Below are 19,854 nucleotides of genomic sequence, written 5' to 3'. Positions count from 1 at the left end.
AACTGTTTGTTTTAAAATTATCTTCAGTTCCGCGTTAAATTTAAAGTGGTGTATGTATCTCAATATAAACCAATAGCTACCTGGCTGATTCCTCAGTCTGATTGTAGCAGAGTGCCAAGCACAGTACCGCTCCTCCCTGCCTCCTCCTTCCTAGTGACACATAAGTCACATAAATAGACCTGATCTTGCCAGAACAGGCTGACATCACAGTGACTGACAGTGTGTTAAAGTTCAACTGAAGTGAGAGATATATGGAGGCTGCCATATTTATTTGCTTTTAAAGTTAAACAATACCAGTTGCCTGGCAGCCCTGCAGATCTCTTTGGCTGCAGTAGTGTCTTAATCAGACCAGAAACAAGTATGCAGCTAATCTTATCAGATCTGACAATGTCAGAAACACCTGATCGGCTGCATGCTTGTTCAGGGTCTATGGCTAAAAGTATTAGAGGCGGAGAATCAGCAGGATAGCCAGGCAACTGATATTGCTTAACCACTTCCCGACCGCCTAACGCACAGAGGCGGCCGGGAAGTGGAGCCCTTAAGGACCGGCTCACCCACAGAGGCGGCTGGCAATTTAAGGGCATGGGCGGAGCGATCGCGTCATCCGTGACGCGATCCTCCGCCGGCGCCTGTCACCGCTCGCTCGCCGCAACATCCCGCCGGCTATACGGAAGCGCCGGCGGGATGTTAACCCCGCGATCGCCGCATCCAAAGTGTATAATACACTTTGTAATGTTTACAAAGTGTATTATACAGGCTGCCTCCTGCCCTGGTGGTCCCAGTGTCCGAGGGACCACCAGGGCAGGCTGCAGCCACCCTAGTCTGCACCCAAGCACACTGATTTCTCCCCCCCCTGCCCCAGATCGCCCACAGCACCCATCAGACCCCCCCTGCCCACCCCCCAGACCCCTGTTTGCACCCAATCACCCCCCTAATCACCCATCAATCACTCCCTGTCACTATCTGTCAACGCTATTTTTTTTTTATCCCCCCCCCCTGCTCCCTGCCCCCTCCTGATCACCCCCCACCCCTCAGATTCTCCCCAGACCCCCCCCCCAGACCACCCCCCCCTGTTTACTGTATGCATCTATCCCCCTGATCACCTGTCAATCACCTGTCAATCACCCGTCAATCACCCGTCAATCACCCCCTGTCACTGCCACCCATCAATCAGCCCCTAACCTGCCCCTTGCGGGCAATCTGATCACCCCCCCACACCAATAGATCGCCCACAGATCCGACATCAGATCACCTCCCAAATCCATTGTTTACATCTATTCTCTCCTCTAAACACCCACTAATTACCCATCAATCACCCATCAATCACCCCCTATCACCACCTGTCACTTTTACCTATCAGATCAGACCCTAATCTGCCCCTTGCGGGCACCCAATCACCCGCCCACACGCTCAGATTGCCCTCTGACCCCCCCTTATCAATTCACCAGTGCATTAATTACATCTGTTCTTCCCTGTAATAACCCACTGATCACCTGTCAATCACCTGCCAATCACCTATCACCCATCAATCACCCCCTGTCACCCCCTGTCACTGCCACCCATCAATCAGCCCCTAACCTGCCCCTTGCGGGCAATCTGATCACCCACCCACACCATTAGATCGCCCGCAAACCTGCCGTCAGATTACCTCCCAAATGTATCGTTTACATCTGTTATCTTCTCTAAACACCCACTAATTACCCATCAATCACCCATCAACCACTCCCTATCACCACCTGTCACTGTTACCTATCAGATCAGACCCTAATCTGCCCCTTGCGGGCACCCAATCACCCGCCCACACGCTCAGATTGCCCTCAGACCCCCCCCCCCCCCCCCTTATCAATTCGCCAGTGCATTAATTACATCTGTCCTTCCCTGTAATAACCCACTGATCACCTGTCAATCACCTGCCAATCACCTATCACCCATCAATCACCCCCTGTCACTGCCACCCAACAATCAGCCCCTAACCTGCCCCTTGCGGGCAATCTGATCACCCACCCACACCAATAGATCGCCCGCAGATCCGACATCAGATCACCACCCAAGCGCAGCGTTTACATCTATTCTCTCCTCTAAACACCCACTAATTACCCATCAATCACCCATCAATCACTCCCTATCACCACCTGTCACTGTTACCTATCAGATCAGACCCTAATCTGCCCCTTGCGGGCACCCAATCACCCGCCTACACGCTCAGATTGCCCTCAGACCCCCCCTTATCAATTCGCCAGTGCAATATTTACATCTGTCCTTCCCTGTAATAACCCACTGATCACCTGTCAATCACCTGCCAATCACCTATCACCCATCAATCACCCCCTGTCACTGCCACCCAACAATCAGCCCCTAACCTGCCCCTTGCGGGCAAACTGATCACCCACCCACACCAATAGATCGCCCGCAGATCCGACATCAGATCACCACCCAAGCGCAGTGTTTCCATCTATTCTCTCCTCTAAACACCCACTAATTACCCATCAATCACCCATCAATCACCCCCTATCACCACCTGTCACTGTTACCCATCAGATCAGACCCTAATCTGCCCCTTGCGGGCACCCAATCGCCCGCCTACACGCTCAGATTGCCCTCAGACCCCCCCTTATCAATTCGCCAGTGCAATATTTACATCTGTTCTCCCCTGTAATAACCCACTGATTACCTGTCAATCACCTATCAATCACCCATCAATCACCCCCTGTCACTGCCACCCATCAATCACCCCCTGTCACTGCCACCCATCAATCACCCGCTGTCACTGCCACCCATCAATCAGCCCCTAACCTGCCCCTTGCGGGCAAACTGATCACCCACCCACACCAATAGATCGCCCGCAGATCCGACATCAGATCACCACCCAAGCGCAGTGTTTCCATCTATTCTCTACCCTAAACACCCACTAATTACCCATCAATCACCCCCTGTCACTGCTACCTATCAGATTAGACCCCTATCTGCCCCTAGGGCACTCAATCACCCGCCCACACCCTCAAAATGCCCTCAGACCCCAGCCCTGATCACCTCGCCAGTGCATTGCTTGCATCTATTCCCCCCTCTAATCACACCTTGAGACACCCATCAATCACCTCCTGTCACCCCCTAGCACACCTACCCATCAGATCAGGCCCCAATTTGCCCCGTGTGGGCTCCTGATCACTCGGCCAAACCCTCAGACCCCCTTCCGATCACCTCCCCAGTGCATTGATTGCATCTATTTTCCCCTCTAACCACCCCCTGAGACACCCATCAATCACCTCCTGTCACCCCCCTAGCACTCCTATCCATCAGATCAGGCCCAATACAACCTGTCATCTAAAAGGCCACCCTGCTTATGACCGGTTCCACAAAATTCGCCCCCTCATAGACCACCTGTCATCAAAATTTGCAGATGCTTATACCCCTGAACAGTCATTTTGAGACATTTGGTTTCCAGACTACTCACGGTTTTGGGCCTGTAAAATGCCAGGGCGGTATAGGAACCCCACAAGTGACCCCATTTTAGAAAAAAAAAGACACCCCAAGGTATTCTGTTAGGTGTATGACGAGTTCATAGAAGATTTTATTTTTTGTCAAAAGTTAGCGGAAATTAATTTTTATTGGTTTTTTTTCACAAAGTGTCATTTTTCACTAACTCGTGACAAAAAATAAAATCTTCTATGAACTCGCTACACACCTAACGGAATACCTTGGGGTGTCTTCTTTCTAAAATGGGGTCACTTGTGGGGTTCCTATACTGCCCTGGCATTTTAGGGGCCCTAAACCGCGAGGAGTAGTCTAGAAAACAAATGCTTCAAAATGACCTGTGAATAGGACGTTGGGCCCCTTAGCGCACCTAGGCTGCAAAAAAGTGTCACACATGTGGTACCGCCGTACTCAGGAAAAGTAGTATAATGTGTTTTGGGGTGTATTTTTACACATACCCATGCTGGGTGGGAGAAATTTCTATGTAAATGGACAATTGTGTGTAAAAAAATCAAACAATTGTCATTTACAGAGATATTTATCCCACTTAGCATGGGTATGTGTAAAAATACACCCCAAAACGCATTATACTACTTCTCCTGAGTACAGCGGTACCACATGTGTGGCACTTTTTTACACCCTAAGTACGCTAAGGGGCCCAAAGTCCAATGAGTACCTTTAGGATTTCACAGGTCATTTTGCGACATTTGGTTTCAAGACTACTCCTCACGGTTTAGGGCCCCTAAAATGCCAGGGCAGTATAGGAACCCCACAAATGACCCCATTCTAGAAAGAAGACACCCAAAGGTATTCCGTACGGAGTATGGTGAGTTCATAGAAGATTTTATTTTTTGTCACAAGTTAGCGGAAAATGACACTTTGTGAAAAAAAACTATTAAAATCAATTTCCGCTAACTTGTGACAAAAAAATTAAAACTTCTATGAACTCACCATACTCCTAACGGAATACCTTGGGGTGTCTTCTTTCTAAAATGGGGTCATTTGTGGGGTTCCTATACTGCCCTGGCATTTTAGGGGCCCTAAACCGTGAGGAGTAGTCTTGAAACGAAATTTCTCAAAATGACCTGTGAAATCCTAAAGGTACTCATTGGACTTTGGGCCCTTTAGCGCAGTTAGGGTGCAAAAAAGTGCCACACATGTGGTATCGCCGTACTCAGGAGAAGTAGTATAATGTGTTTTGTGGTGTATTTTTACACATACCCATGCTGAGTGGGAGAAATATCTCTGTAAATGGACAATTGTGTGTAAAAAAAATTAACAAATTGTCATTTACAGAGATATTTCTCCCACCCAGCATGGGTATGTGTAAAAATACACCCCAAAACACATTATACTACTTCTCCTGAGTACGGCAATACCACATGTGTGGCACTTTTTTGCAGCCTAACTGCGCTAAGGGGTCCAAAGTCCAATGAGCACCTTTAGGCTTTACAGGGGTGCTTACAATTTAGCACCCCCCAAAATGTCAGGACAGTAAACACACCCCACAAATGATCCCATTTTGGAAAGTAGACCCTTCAAGGTATTCAGAGAGGGGCATGGTGAGTCCGTGGCAGATTTCATTTTTTTTTGTCGCAAGTTAGAAGAAATGGAAACTTTTTTTTTTTTTTTTTTTCTCACAAAGTGTCATTTTCCGCTTACTTGTGACAAAAAATAATATCTTCTATGAACTCACTATGCCTCTCAGTGAATACTTTGGGATGTCTTCTTTCCAAAATGGGGTCATTTGGGGGGTATTTATACTATCCTGGAATTCTAGCCCCTCATGAAACATGACAGGGGGTCAGAAAAGTCAGAGATGCTTGAAAATGGGAAAATTCACTTTTTGCACCATAGTTTGTAAACGCTATAACTTTTACCCAAACCAATAAATATACACTGAATGGGGTTTTTTTTTATCAAAAACATGTTTGTCCACATTTTTCGCGCTGCATGTATACAGAAATTTTACTTTATTTGAAAAATGTCAGCACAGAAAGTTAAAAAAATCATGTTTTTGCCAAAATTCATGTCTTTTTTGATGAATATAATAAAAAGTAAAAATCGCAGGAGCAATCAAATAGCACCAAAAGAAAGCTTTATTAGTGACAAGAAAAGGAGCCAAAATTCATTTAGGTGGTAGGTTGTATGAGCGAGCAATAAACCGTGAAAGCTGCAGTGGTCTGAATGGAAAAAAAGTGGCCGGTCCTTAAGGGGTAGAAAGCCCTAGGTCCTCAAGTGGTTAAAAGGAAATAAATAATGCAGCCTCCACATACCTCTCACTACAGTTGTCTATTAAGGTCAATGAAAAGCTGCACAGATCAGGTGCATTTATGTGGCTGATGCATCACTAGAAGGGAATACCGGGAGCATGCCTTGTGTGCTTCCTTCCACACTCTGCTGTAATCACACTGGGGGGGTCAGCCAAGTACTTATTTTATATGTATATGGAGATCTTTTTTTTTTTTTTTTACTCCTGTACCTAAGAGTAGGTACAAAAGCTTTAAAATATTATTCCATAATAAAAAATTATTTCTATTTTAAAGAGGTGCAGGGCAGGGGACGGAGATAGGTCATACTGGGGGTGGGGTGTTGGGTGCTGTTGGTCATGGGGCGGCTGGTGAAAGTTGGCCTAGGGCGGTGAAAAGTACAAATCTGGCCCTGATTATTGGGCCAATCAGAGGGCCCCCAGTCGAGGCCCTAGCAACCAATCAGAGGAGGGGAGCCTCTGCTCTACCCTCCTCTATATAAGGCAGGGGCCATGTTGAGAATCTCATCCTTTCTTGACTCTGGTAGTGCTGAGAGCTTCTCTGTGCTATATGGCTGTGAGCAAGTGCTTTTTACTGTTAAAAACAGTGCGTTTTATCTACAGGGAGTGCAGAATTATTAGGCAAGTTGTATTTTTGAGGAATAATTTTATTATTAGCAACAACCATGTTCTCAATGAACCCAAAAAACTCATTAATATCAAAGCTGAATATTTTTGAAAGTAGTTTTTAGTTTGTTTTTAGTTTTAGCTATTTTAGGGGGATATCTGTGTGTGCAGGTGACTATTACAGTGCATAATTATTAATCAGGTGAAAGCCACTGCACCAATGATATAAGATGATGTGCCGGGATCTCCTCTGGAGTCACAAGTGTAGTATTAGATAAATCCAAATGATCCGCACCATCCAGATAAATTCTTTATTAATATTCAATTAAAATGATAAAAATCCATGTGGGTATGTATAAAGATGACGCACAGGCGTTTCGGGCCATATTCGGTCCTTTCTCAAATCATGACCAGCCCACAATGTTAACAACACACTCTCCAAACTGTTTTAAAGCCTCAAGATGGACCACATAGAGAACTGCAAAATTAGCATACATACATATTCATGTTTCCCTCAGCCAATCAGATTTCATATAATCGCAGGAACCTTCAAGCTCCACATTTCGTCTACACATTATCTAATTCAATATAACATATAAAAGGTATCTAAATTGCTAAACAGGGGCACTCACCATTATGCCACGCGTGTCAAAAAACACACGAAAAAGACATAAATCCAACAGGATCATCGTGACCAATAGCAACAATGCCTACAGCGTCCGCTCATAGACTGCAACCAATCCCCAGAGGCTAAACGGCATACCCACTCACCGCATTGGCCAAAAAGATGGACGTGATCAGGACCGTAAGTAATAGGCTGAATGCATCCATCCAACAACACACGGAGGTGCATCAGGCAATAGGTGGGCGTAACTAACTACGCACCAACCAATGTGGAAGCCTCCTACCAGCGGCGTCCTTACGGCCATTTATCAAGAGGCCGACGACGTCTGCCGCTGAGACTGAAAGGGGCGTGTCAAGTTGAAACGCCATAAAGTCTACACGTACGAGAGGAAAGCGCCACACCCCAAATCGGCGTGTCAAAGCGTCAGGGTAACCTAGCAACAGGAACCCTTCCTACATAGCAAAAGCGCCGACCACGTCCGCCCCTACACTGAGACTTCATATATTCTCCTATGCACGGAGAATATATGAAGTCTCAGTGTAGGGGTGGACGTGGTCGCCGCTTTTGCTATGTAGGAAGGGTTCCTGTTGCTAGGTTACCCTGACGCTTTGACACGCCGATTTGGGGTGTGGCGCTTTCCTCTCGTACGTGTAGACTTTATGGCGTTTCAACTTGACACGCCCCTTTCAGTCTCAGCGGCGGACGTCGTCGGCCTCTTGGTGATTGGCCGTAAGGACGCCGCTGGTAGGAGGCTTCCACATTGGTTGGTGCGTAGTTAGTTACGCCCACCTATTGCCTGATGCACCTCCGTGTGTTGTTGGATGGATGCATTCAGCCTATTACTTACGGTCCTGGTCACGTCCATCTTTTTGGCCAATGCAGTGAGTGGGTATGCCGTTTAGCCTCTGGGGATTGGTTGCAGTCTATGAGCGGACGCTGTAGGCATTGTTGCTATTGGTCACGATGATCCTGTTGGATTTATGTCTTTTTCGTGTGTTTTTTGACACGCGTGGCATAATGGTGAGTGCCCCTGTTTAGCAATTTAGATACCTTTTATATGTTATATTGAATTAGATAATGTGTAGACGAAATGTGGAGCTTGAAGGTTCCTGCGATTATATGAGATCTGATTGGCTGAGGGAAACATGAATATGTATGTATGCTAATTTTGCAGTTCTCTATGTGGTCCATCTTGAGGCTTTAAAACAGTTTGGAGAGTGTGTTCAGAGCCGGGACAAGCTCCTCCAGCACCCAAGGCTGAGACACCAAAGCGCGCCCCTCCATCCCTTCCACCCCAGCCATCACACACTGATTGCTATTAGACTAAGAGGCGCCACAGGGCCCAAAACCTCCCCAACACCTTAATATCTAGTTATCAGGCTTGCAGTCACTGCTATGTATCCCCTTTTCTTATTTCTTTCTGCTTCAAACACAATTAGGAATGACAGCTGAATGAATTCTGCGCCCCCTCCTACACTGCGCCCTGAGGCTGGAGCCTCTCCAGCCTATGCCTCGGCCCGGCCCTGAGTGTGTTGTTAACATTGTGGGCTGGTCATGATTTGAGAAAGGACCGAATATGGCCCGAAACGCCTGTGCGTCATCTTTATACATACCAACATGGATTTTATCATTTTAATTGAATATTAATAAAGAATTTATCTGGATGGTGCGGATCATTTGGATTTACCTGTGCATAATTATTAGGCAACTTAACAAAAAACAAATATATACCCATTTCAATTATTTATTTTTACCAGTGAAACCAATATAACATCTCAACATTCACAAATATACATTTCTGACATTCAAAAACAAAACAAAAACAAATCAGTGACCAATATAGCCACCTTTCTTTGCAAGGACACTCAAAAGCCTGCCATCCATGGATTCTGTCAGTGTTTTGATCTGTTCACCATCAACATTGCGTGCAGCAGCAACCACAGCCTCCCAGACACTGTTCAGAGAGGTGTACTGTTTTCCCTCCTTGTAAATCTCACATTTTATGATGGACCACAGGTTCTCAATGGGGTTCAGATCAGGTGAACAAGGAGGCCATGTCATTAGTTTTTCTTCTTTTATACCCTTTCTTGCCAGCCACGCTGTGGAGTACTTGGATGCGTGTGATGGAGCATTGTCCTGCATGAAAATCATGTTTTTCTTGAAGGATGCAGACTTCTTCCTGTACCACTGCTTGAAGAAGGTGTCTTCCAGAAACTGGTAGTAGGACTGGGAGTTGAGCTTGACTCCATCCTCAACCCGAAAAGGCCCCACAAGCTCATCTTTGATGATACCAGCCCAAACCAGTATTCCACCTCCACCTCCACCTTGCTGGCGTCTGAGTCGGACTGGAGCTCTCTGCCCTTTACCAATCCAGCCACGGGCACATCCATCTGGCCCATCAAGACTCACTCTCATTTCATCAGTCCATAAAACCTTAGAAAAATCAGTCTTGAGATATTTCTTGGCCCAGTCTTGACGTTTCAGCTTGTGTGTCTTGTTCAGTGGTGGTCGTCTTTCAGTCTTTCTTACCTTGGCCATGTCTCTGAGTATTGCACACCTTGGACTTGATTCACAAAGCGGTGCTAACCTACTTAGCACGTCTAAAATCTTTAGACGTGCTAACCAGGGTGCTAAGTAGGTTAGCACCGAATTTCTGAATCAGATCGCGCGCTAAGTACCGCGCGCAAAGTTTTACACATGCAAAGTCCTATGCGCGCTTAGTCCCATAGGCTTTAGTGGGCACTTCGCGTGGAGCGCCCTGCGCTCTGTGCAGTGCGCACGTAAAGTTTTACGCGCATAAAGTTTTGCGCGCGAAAAGCTTGTTTAGACGTGCTAAGGGGGTTTTCACAGGCGTGCTAACAGTTAGCACCCCTTTGTGAATCAAGCCCCTTGTGCTTTTGTTGCAGCACTGAAATATGGCCAAATTGGTGGCAAGTGGCATCTTGGCAGCTGCACGCTTGCCTTTTCTCAGTTCATGGGCAGTTATTTTGCGCCTTAGTTTTTCCACACGCTTCTTGCGACCCTGTTGACTATTTTGAATGAAACGCTTGATTGTTCAATGATCACGCTTCAGAAGATTTGTGATTTTAAGAGTGTTGCATCCCTCTGCAAGATATCTCACTATTTTTGACTTTTCTGAGCCTGTCAAGTCCTTCTGTTGACCCATTTTGCCAAAGGAAAGGAAGTTGCCTAATAATTATGCATACCTGATATAGGGTGTTGATGTCATTAGACCACACCCCTTCTGATTACAGAGATGCACATCACCTAATATGCTTAATTGGTAGTAGGCTTTCGAGCCTATACAGCTTGGATTAAGACAACATGCACAAAGATGATGATGCGGTCAAAATACTCATTTGCCTAATAATTCTGCACTCCCTGTATTTAACACATTTCCAACAATATTGGGGTTGATTCACAAAAGAGTGCCAGCTGATAGTACGGGCGTGCTATGCAGTTAACACGCGAAGTGCCACGCATGCAACTTTGCGGGTGCAAAGTCTTACGCCCACGTGCTAATGTTGGTGCGCAATAACACAAACATTTGTGTGCGGGTGCGCGCCCATTCACGCACAAATGTCCGTGTTATTGCGCGCAAAAGAAGCAAGCAGGTGTAAGACTTTGCACGCGCGGCACTTCGCGTGTTAACTGCATAGCACTCCGTGCTATCAGTTAGCACTCTTTTGTGAATGAACCCCATAGTATTGATTTAGTGTTAGCAGTCATTTGATTGTGTTAGTCAGTGTAGTGTATATACTGTATACAGTGTTAGGCTAGCTTAGCTGAGGTCTGTGTGCAGGCAAGGCCTGCTAGGTAGCCTAGTAGCCTATAGCTGTAGGTAGGTTAGGGTTTTGTTGTTCTTTTATATTCATCTGTTACTGTTTTATTTAGTGTTAGACTAGCATTTAGCAGTATAGTCAGTCACTAGTCAGCACTGCAGCATCTGTCTCTCACTGTGAGGCCTGGTGCACACCAAGCGTTTTTGGTAGCGTTTTCAAAACCGCTGCCACCTGTGAAAACGCTTGGCTAATGTATCTCAATGGGATGGTGCACATCAGCGGTTTGAGGTTTTTAGCAAACCGCAAACGTGGCTCCTGCAGCATTTTTGCGGTTTGCAGATGTGTTTCTGCCTCAATGTAAAGTGTAGGAAAAGCTCAAACCGCTCTGAAAAACGCTAGATCAGAGCGTTTTTTCAGGCGTTTTTGTTACAGTAGCTGTTCAGTAAATGCTTTACTGTAACAATATATGAAATCTGCTACACAAAGACGCTCCAAAACAATGCTAGGCATGTTTAGAAAACCTCTCTAAGCATGCCTAGAATCGCTCTGAAAATCTGCTTCAAAAACCTCTAGCGTTTTGCAGATCTACTAGAGGTTTTTGGTGAGCACTGGGCCTGATTCTCCTACAGCTGCTGCTTGTAGGCTTGTAGTGTGAGTGTTTGACTGTCACTCTCTTCTTCAGTCACTCTAGTGTATTCTGTTCATTACCAGAGCCAGTTCAGTTTAGTTAGTGACTGACTGACTAGACTTACTGTTACTTGCTACTTACTACTGTTACTTGTTGTAGTCGTTCACTCACTGTCATTGACCGTCTGCGTAAGTGTAGTGAAGTGAACTATACTCAGTCAGTAGTACATTAGTGTAGCATATTTGTCCGTTAAAAGAAATAAAAAATTGTCCAATTGTCACCAGTCACCACACACGTATTTTTCTAAAAAAAAAATAAATAAAAAAAAAAAAAACTTTTCAGGGTTTCCCCTTTTCCATTTTTTTAATGTTCTTGTTTGTAATAAATTGTATTGTAAAATGACTGGAATGGACAGAGGCAGCAGGAGAGGCAGCACAGACAGCACCATCACTGCCACCGTTGACAGGTCTGTGGCGGGTCTGTCGCCAGCCACGGGGCGCTCGGCTCAGGTGGGGGGAGCAGAGAGGCGCAGTGCCGAGGCGCAACGTTTTGTGCCCATCTTTGGCCAGGGTCGACAGGCCATTCAGGAGAGGCAGGCAGAGTCTGTTGTGGAGCTGATGGCGGAACTGCAGGCTATTGGTTCCACACCGACCTCCACAGTCACCAGCACCCCTGTGAGCAGCAGCAGACGCTTCCCGCTGGAGGTCACGTCTACCCCAGTGGCCAAACAGCTCTCACTGGACGAAAGTTCACTCCACTTCAATCCAGCGTCGGAGAGCACATTGAGGGATGTTGTGGAGATGGAGGAGATTGTGAGACCTGTCAGTCAGGAGTCTCTGGAAGTGGAGGAGCCAGAGCTAGGGGATGTTGGGGCTGAAGAGGTGATTGAGGGGTCAGAGGAGCTGTTTGGGGAGGAGGAGTTTGAGGAGAAGGATGATGAGGTGTTGGACCGTCCCTATGAGGCACCACAGCTCTCCTCCCAAGGCAGCTCAGAGGAGTAGAAGGAGGCTGTGGCAGAGAGGAGCAGCATGGCGGCTAGAGATGGCTCAAACCACCGATTTTAGTTTCATGAACCTCGAACGCAAACTTCCGCAAAAGTTCGAGTTTGCACAAACTTTGCGAACCACAATAGACTTCAATGGGCAGGTGAATGTTCAAAACTTCAAACATTAATTCTGGCCAGAAAAGTGATGGAAAAGATGTTTCAAGGGGACTAACACCTGGAAAGGGGCATGGCAGAGTGGGCTACACGCCAAAAGTGCCAGGGAAAAATCAGCATTTGATGCACAGCAGCATTTTAAGGGCAGAAATCACATTGCAATGCTAAATTGGAGGCATAAAGTGTTTTAAAAACATCTTGCATGTGTATACATTAGATACATATAAACCCTGCGAAGAGAGGACTAAATTTAAAACTTAACTTTTAATAGGTAGTTCTAAAAGGGATCTAAATTTGCTAAAACGACATAGATGTGATAAATGGGTGGGAGATATCAATCACGGTCCACAGCAGACCACCCTCCACTTCCCCACTAGTAATCTATAAACCCCACACACAACTCGACATGTTTCATTTCCTCTATGGGAAATTTCGTCAGGAGTGATCAGTGCTCAGTGCTAGAGTGCCATAGTGCTAAAACTAAATTACATTATATACATCACATAGTTAGTACAAATTTAGCAAAGTAACAAAGAATCGGCCGCAATACTGCAGCCTGCTAAGGAACCTGCCGTTCACACTGCCCTTTTATAGTATACTAAAACTCCCCATAGGATTCTGGGTAGGGCGGGTACGGTCACCACCCCCTCCAAAAAAGTATCGCTGACCTGGATTGGTTCTTATCTAGATCCATCAAAAACCCCAGCCAATCCAAAGTTAATCCATTTGAGGCAATAGTGTTTGAAAAGGGTTGAAAAAATACCTGTTTACCATCCGCTTTTGGTGACCCCCTCTTATGTATTATATCCCATCCGTTGCTAGCTTGTAAAAGTGAAGCGTCAGGTCAGAAAGGGTATAAAACACTCACTTCGTATTTCCAGCTCTGCCATTGGTGGATTAGGTAACACGGAGGGGCGTGGGCAAGCGTGTCATACATGCATTGCCGTCCAGGCTCATCAGCCAATCAGGTGCCGTTCACCTTCCGTGAAACCTCCGCATCGCAAATAGCGATGTCGGAGGAGGGGGGGGCGTGGCCAGACTCATTACAGGGGATGGTATTAGAAAGACACAGCCAATGAGCTGCCATCTAACAACCACATCTCCCTCACACAGCAGGCAAAAACGCTGGAGGGGGAGTGGACAAGGCATCACCCATCCCCACACCCATATGCGTACGAAGGTTTGTAAACATTGTTGCCTTGGCAACGCGTACACTGAGGGCGAGGTACGGAGTGAAGGGGACACTGTACAATTAGAACTCGTTCTCTGGCAATATAGGGATTACAGGATAGTGTAAGGGGAGCGGACACATAATATATTACATACAGATCCAGCCCTTTGGGCCTCATTTAAGAGATACATAGATACTACAGAGGATCAGTAAGAGGTATCTTCTGGATTGAAATCCTACAAAAAACCTGGGAACATTATAGATAATTGATGGATACCAGTAACCATTTACAAACTCCTCTACCATTTGAAGGGGAAATACCTGGATTGGTATATATTACTATATTATGCACGTAGGCAACATGCATTTTTAGCCTATTGAGATAATCAACCCATATATATAGGGACAGCGATGATGAGGAGGAGGGGGGGGGGGGAATAAAGGCAAATCCACCCCACAGGTATGTGACCACAAGGAACGAAACAGGTAGGTATTCTATTAGGACTAAGAAGTATGGAAAAAGATTAGGGTTTAGCCTTATGTGAAAGACCATCTCTATTTATCACAGAAAAGGGGAAAAAGTAAAACCCTCATTTAGGCCATATGGGCTCAGAGTTCCCAATCTATAAATCCAGCGGGCCTCGAGCTGCCTCAATTTTTGGTCCAGATTGCCCCCTCTGGGGCCCATCTTCCATTTTTGTATAACCCAAAATTTTAGACATGTGGAGTCACCATCATGTTTCTCTTGGCAGTGTCTGGCAATAGGGGTTCTACGCTTATGATGTACATCCCCCAGGTGTTCTAGAAATCTCTCCTTCACGGCTCTTGTGGTCTCTCCCACATATAACAGTGGACATGAACATTGAATGGCATACACGACTCCCTCAGAGTTGCAGTTGAAAAAGTCCCACAATTCAAAGAGGCGGTTATCCTTGGGTGCCCTGAAGCTATTGCATTTAAGGACACTGGCACAGGCCTTGCATTTTCCACATTTATGCATACCCTTCAAAGGTGTCCCCAGAGGCATCTTTTCTCACAGGAAGGAATGAGTGTGTCAAACTATCTCCCAGGTTCTTACCCCTCCTATATGTGATCAAGGGGGCTCGTGGTAGATACTCTCTTAACTGCGGGTCTAACTTTAAAATAGACCAATGTCTTCCCAGTATCCGTTTGACATTATTGGACTAACTTGAAAATGTACTGATCAGTCTAGCTTTACCACCTTTAATTCTGATGACTTCTAGTTTTAGGGACTAAAAGATCACTTCTCTCAATTGCCTGAGCTTTCTCATATGCCCCCCTGATTACTTCTCTAGGATAGCCTCGGTCCCGGAACCGTTTATCAAGTGTGCGGCATTCCACCTGAAAATCAGCTTCCCTGGTGCAGTTCCTGCGAGCCCGCAAGAACTGCCCCTTTGGAATACCTCTCTTTAGGGGTTCAGGGTGGAAACTATGCCAATCCAAAAGGGAGTTTGTTGCTGTGGGCTTCCGAAAGATTTTCGTGTCCAGTCCCCCCTCTTCGTTTTTCACAATTTGTACATCCAGGAAGTTTATACTGTTTTTATGTATCTCATGGGTAAAAAACATTCCAATGTCATTGGAATTCAACTGTCCAACAAAGTCAGTGAAGAGGGCTTTGGGGCCGTCCCACAAGACGAAGATGTCGTCTATGAAACGCCCCCAATATATGATGTGAGATGTATACACAGCCAACTCCTCCCCGAAAACAATTGTATCCTCCCACCATCCCAGGAAGAGGTTGGCATATGAGGGGGCACAAGACGTCCCCATCGCACAGCCCCTCCTCTGTAAATAATACTTGTTCTGAAACAGAAAGTAATTGTGATTTAGAATAAACTCCAACAGATCCAATAAAAGGGATGAATGTTCTTTGAGATGAATACTTCTTGTTTGTAAAAAGTATTTGGTGGCGTTTAGGCCCAGTGTATGGTCAATGTTATTGTATAAAGACTCTACGTCAAGGCTGGCCAGCCACACATTCCCCTCAACATGTACATCACTCAATTTGTTCAAAAGATCCATGGTGTCTCTTATGTATGATGGGAGGCTTTCAACATAGGGTCTCAGGAAGGAGTCAACATATCTACTGACTTGTTCAGTTAGACAGTTATTTCCCGATACAATGGGGCGACCTGGTGGTGCAGAGATGTTTTTATGAACCTTTGGCAATGCATAAAAAGTGGCCACAGTAGGTGATTTAATGAGTACACAATCATAGTCGGATTTATCCAGTACCCTTTTAGTCAAGGCTTCCTTGAGCAAGGTTTCAAGTTTTTTATGAAAAAGGGGTGTTGGGTTACAATCCAGTTTCGTATACTGTTTATCATCAGATAACATTTTTTGGCACATTTTCAAATATGCTTCACGAGATTGCAAGACAATATTACCCCCTTTATCTGATTTTTTAATCACAATATCCTCATTCGTCATCAATTTATTCAGGGCCAGCTGTTCATTTTTGTTGAGATTGTGTACATTATGCTGTCTCGTTTTCGCAAGATCCTCAAGGTCCCTTACCACTGTGTCAACGAACGTTTGGATGGTAGGATAGCCACTAATGCTCGGGCAAAATTTACTTTTAATTGTCAAACTACTTTTTGGGGTACCTAGCTGTATTTCCCCAGTTACATTCTCTTCCAAGAGGTCATTAAGGTCATTTAAAATGTTCTTATCTCTTTCCTCAATTCTTTTCGCCTGCATCGTGGGAGAATTCATATATTTATAAACTGCCAACTTTCTTGCGAACAAATTAACATCCTTTACTGCATCAAATAGGTCGAACTCAGGTGTAGGTACAAATGTGAGGCCCTTCGACAAAACTGTCATTTCATATTCGTTTAAAACATAGTCTGTCAAATTAATAATTCGCATCATGTCCACAGTGTCAGAGATTACCACTCCTCCTCCCTCCGTCTCCAGTGTCGTGGCTTGTAACCCCATTTTTCCCTGTTCCTCAACTGTCTGGGGGTCTCTGGGGATGAGGGATTTTGGCCTTTCGGCCTGCCTCTGCCCCGCGGTTTTTTCGGTGGTTTTTTCGGTTGCTCCCCTGATTTTTTACCCTTATTTACTTCTGTTTCTGATTCTGTCTCAGAGGTATCATCCCCTCCTGAGGAGGGTGAGTCGGATTCAATGGGATCTTTTGCTGTCTTTTTCCAAGTATAAACCTTTCCGTTTTTAAAATCTTTACAGTCACGTACAAATTTTTTTATTTTTTTTTTTGTGTTTCTTGATTTTAATACTTTCTTTGTGACTTGAAACTTTTTTCTGTAGTTTTTCCTCTAATTTTTTATACTCGGGATGCTCCTTAAAGCCAGTAACCTTCTGATGTTCAATTGCTAGTTTGGCATTAATTTTTTCCAAGCACTTAACCTCGTAATCCCTCAAAAAGCTCATAAGTTCTAGGGTTTGTTTAGTTTTCAATGTGTTCCATCCTTTCATAAAATCATGGTCATCTGTGTGTTTATGGGGAACTACCAGGTTGCGAAGACCCTGAAAAGTAATTTGGTCCTTAATATATTTATTAAAGCTGGATATTTCCCACCAACTACGGTTATGCTCTTTATACAAACCCTTTGTACCCACACCTGAGTTCGACCTATTTGATGCAGTAAAGGATGTTAATTTGTTCGCAAGAAAGTTGGCAGTTTATAAATATATGAATTCTCCCACGATGCAGGCGAAAAGAATTGAGGAAAGAGATAAGAACGTTTTAAATGACCCTAATGACCTCTTGGAAGAGAATGTAACTGGGGAAATACAGCTAGGTACCCCAAAAAGTAGTTTGACAATTAAAAGTAAATTTTGCCCGAGCATTAGTGGCTATCCTACCATCCAAACGTTCGTTGACACAGTGGTAAGGGACCTTGAGGATCTTGCGAAAACGAGACAGCATAATGTACACAATCTCAACAAAAATGAACAGCTGGCCCTGAATAAATTGATGACGAATGAGGATATTGTGATTAAAAAATCAGATAAAGGGGGTAATATTGTCTTGCAATCTCGAGAAGCATATTTGAAAATGTGCCAAAAAATGTTATCTGATGATAAACAGTATACGAAACTGGATTGTAACCCAACACCCCTTTTTCATAAAAAACTTGAAACCTTGCTCAAGGAAGCCTTGACTAAAAGGGTACTGGATAAATCCGACTATGATTGTGTACTCATTAAATCACCTACTGTGGCCACTTTTTATGCATTGCCAAAGGTTCATAAAAACATCTCTGCACCACCAGGTCGCCCCATTGTATCGGGAAATAACTGTCTAACTGAACAAGTCAGTAGATATGTTGACTCCTTCCTGAGACCCTATGTTGAAAGCCTCCCATCATACATAAGAGACACCATGGATCTTTTGAACAAATTGAGTGATGTACATGTTGAGGGGAATGTGTGGCTGGCCAGCCTTGACGTAGAGTCTTTATACAATAACATTGACCATACACTGGGCCTAAACGCCACCAAATACTTTTTACAAACAAGAAGTATTCATCTCAAAGAACATTCATCCCTTTTATTGGATCTGTTGGAGTTTATTCTAAATCACAATTACTTTCTGTTTCAGAACAAGTATTATTTACAGAGGAGGGGCTGTGCGATGGGGACGTCTTGTGCCCCCTCATATGCCAACCTCTTCCTGGGATGGTGGGAGGATACAATTGTTTTCGGGGAGGAGTTGGCTGTGTATACATCTCACATCATATATTGGGGGCGTTTCATAGACGACATCTTCGTCTTGTGGGACGGCCCCAAAGCCCTCTTCACTGACTTTGTTGGACAGTTGAATTCCAATGACATTGGAATGTTTTTTACCCATGAGATACATAAAAACAGTATAAACTTCCTGGATGTACAAATTGTGAAAAACGAAGAGGGGGGACTGGACACGAAAATCTTTCGGAAGCCCACAGCAACAAACTCCCTTTTGGATTGGCATAGTTTCCACCCTGAACCCCTAAAGAGAGGTATTCCAAAGGGGCAGTTCTTGCGGGCTCGCAGGAACTGCACCAGGGAAGCTGATTTTCAGGTGGAATGCCGCACACTTGATAAACGGTTCCGGGACCGAGGCTATCCTAGAGAAGTAATCAGGGGGGCATATGAGAAAGCTCAGGCAATTGAGAGAAGTGATCTTTTAGTCCCTAAAACTAGAAGTCATCAGAATGAAGGTGGTAAAGCTAGACTGATCAGTACATTTTCAAGTCAGTCCAATAATGTCAAACGGATACTGGGAAGACATTGGTCTATTTTAAAGTTAGACCCGCAGTTAAGAGAGTATCTACCACGAGCCCCCTTGATCACATATAGGAGGGGTAAGAACCTGGGAGATAGTTTGACACACTCATTCCTTCCTGTGAGAAAAGATGCCTCTGGGGACTTTAAGAAGACTTGGCTGGGGACACCTTTGAAGGGTATGCATAAATGTGGAAAATGCAAGGCCTGTGCCAGTGTCCTTAAATGCAATAGCTTCAGGGCACCCAAGGATAACCGCCTCTTTGAATTGTGGGACTTTTTCAACTGCAACTCTGAGGGAGTCGTGTATGCCATTCAATGTTCATGTCCACTGTTATATGTGGGAGAGACCACAAGAGCCGTGAAGGAGAGATTTCTAGAACACCTGGGGGATGTACATCATAAGCGTAGAACCCCTATTGCCAGACACTGCCAAGAGAAACATGATGGTGACTCCACATGTCTAAAATTTTGGGTTATACAAAAATGGAAGATGGGCCCCAGAGGGGGCAATCTGGACCAAAAATTGAGGCAGTGAGAATAGAGAGTAGATGAATCTTCAGCACTCTTTAGGGTGGCAGCAAGGGTCTGGACTTGACCAAACTCAGCATATGATTGTGGCAGTGAATCCCCCTTCCAAAGCGTGCACAGGCTTATGATTATAGGTATATAGATGTGAAGTGGAGAGATAGAGAGGAGCCAGCACTGCTAATGGGGTAATTTATTTCAGCAGATAAAAAACAACAGCACTTACAATCAGCGTAGTTAGATGCATAGCGGGAGGGTGGGCGCCAGGTCTATGTCCCCCTGCGGACGTCCGTTTCGCGCTACAAGCGCTTGTTCACCGCAATGGGGAGAAGTAATGACTTCACATAAGGCTAAACCCTAAT

The 19,854-nt window shown here is 45.1% G+C and overlaps 1 protein-coding gene across 2 annotated transcripts in view; it reads right to left on the bottom strand.

Annotated features, from left to right (window-relative positions):
- Positions 1–19,854, bottom strand: part of LOC137569288 (probable ATP-dependent RNA helicase DDX60) — a 573,444-nt gene that overhangs the window by 235,589 nt on the left and 318,001 nt on the right. The gene's annotated exons all lie outside the window — the stretch shown is intronic.

Source organism: Hyperolius riggenbachi, chromosome 1, assembly GCF_040937935.1.
Source record: "Hyperolius riggenbachi isolate aHypRig1 chromosome 1, aHypRig1.pri, whole genome shotgun sequence".
Taxonomy (NCBI): domain Eukaryota; kingdom Metazoa; phylum Chordata; class Amphibia; order Anura; family Hyperoliidae; genus Hyperolius; species Hyperolius riggenbachi.
Note: the sequence above shows the minus strand (reverse complement) of the source record. Positions and strands in the feature narration are given on the sequence as shown.